Raw genomic sequence first — 1513 nt, 5'->3', positions numbered from 1 at the left:
TTCTTACCAAATTCTGATCCCTGTGGAGACAACACTTACTTATCACTTTATTGCTTGAATAATGTGTACACTTGCACAATTGCATTAGTTATTTTACACGTAACAAGTTTTTGGCACCGTAGCAAGGATCGACAACATTGCTGAAAAATTGATTTATTATTATTGTTATACTTGTTATAACAATTAGTTAGTATTTTATTTGATTTTTCAGGTTTGTATTAGTGCATGAGAAGAAGTATTCAAGAGGATACATAACATTGTTTTGATCCTGAAATGGAAAGGATAATAAGGCGAAGAAGATAAGAGTTAAGACAAATGGAGAGAATTAGAAATGATCCAAATAGAGAAGATCAAGTACTCTAAAATGAAAGGAATGTTGATATTCCTCGAATTATAGATGACAGAGACAGACCCATTAGAGAACATGTAGTGCCTATTTTGGATGATCTAAATCTAGGAATTTTAGGCCACATATTCAAGCTCAACACTTTGAATTAAAAGTAGTAATGTTTCAAATGATGCAGACGGTAGGGCAGTTTAGTGGCCTACCTACTAAAGATCCCGGATTGCATTTGAGACTTTTTCTTGAAGTCTGTGATTCATTCAGGCAGTAAGGTGTTCTTGATAATGCCCTTAGATTAAAATTGTTCCCTTATTCATTGCGAGATTGTGCCATATAATGGTTGAATATGTTATAATCAGGTATGGTGGCATCTTGGAATGAACCGTGTCAAAGATTTTTGCTTAGGTAAAATTCTCCCAACATGAATGCCAAGCTGAAGAACGACATTACATTGTTCAGGCATTTTGAAGATGAGACATTATATGAAGCTTGGGAACGTTTCAAGGAGCTAATTAGAAAATGCCCGATGCATGGTTTTCAGCATTGGACACAGATGGGAATGTTCTACAATGGATTAAATGCTTACAACCGAATGATGGTGGATGCATTTGCTAATGGAACATTTCTCGACAAATCCTACAATGAAGCATACGAAATTCTGGAAATAATAGAAAATAATCATTATCAATACCCTACTTCCAGAGTTGCTACTGGTAGAAGAGTTGCTAGACCAATGGAACATAATGTAATCACATCGTTAATAGCTCAGATATCATCCTTAAAAAATATGATCAAAACTCTAAAAAGACCCTCTGCAGTGCAGGAGATGAAGGTTGTATAATTAGCATGTGAATACTGTGGAGAAGATCATGTTTTATATAAATACCCACCCAATCCTGCCTCTGCATATTACATGGGGAATTTTAATTGTAGCAACAACAATCCTTACTCCAACACCTACAACCCAAGGTGGAAACAACATCCAAATTTCAGCTGGAGTAATCAGGGAATGTGAAATGCCAGTAATGTTAATCTACAGATTGTGGCTGGTGTACCACCTAGATACAGTCAACCAATGTCGCAGCAAAATGTGTAACAAAATTGGTCATCTTCAACATCAAATATGGAAGCTTTATTGAAGGAGTATATGGATAAGAATAATGTAAATAT

General features: G+C 35.3%; 1 non-coding gene across 1 annotated transcript; it reads right to left on the bottom strand.

The window, feature by feature from the left end:
- Positions 1-773: 773 nt before the first annotated feature.
- On the bottom strand, positions 774-880 carry LOC121225863 (small nucleolar RNA R71). The gene has a single exon (XR_005923767.1). It is a non-coding gene; the product is annotated as a small nucleolar RNA R71 (small nucleolar RNA).
- Positions 881-1513: the final 633 nt, after the last annotated feature.

The sequence above is a fragment of the Gossypium hirsutum genome, chromosome D13 (genome assembly GCF_007990345.1).
Source record: "Gossypium hirsutum isolate 1008001.06 chromosome D13, Gossypium_hirsutum_v2.1, whole genome shotgun sequence".
NCBI classification, from domain to species: Eukaryota; Viridiplantae; Streptophyta; class Magnoliopsida; order Malvales; family Malvaceae; genus Gossypium; species Gossypium hirsutum.
The sequence above is the reverse complement of the archived record's forward strand: the minus strand, read 5'-3'. Positions and strand labels throughout refer to the sequence as shown.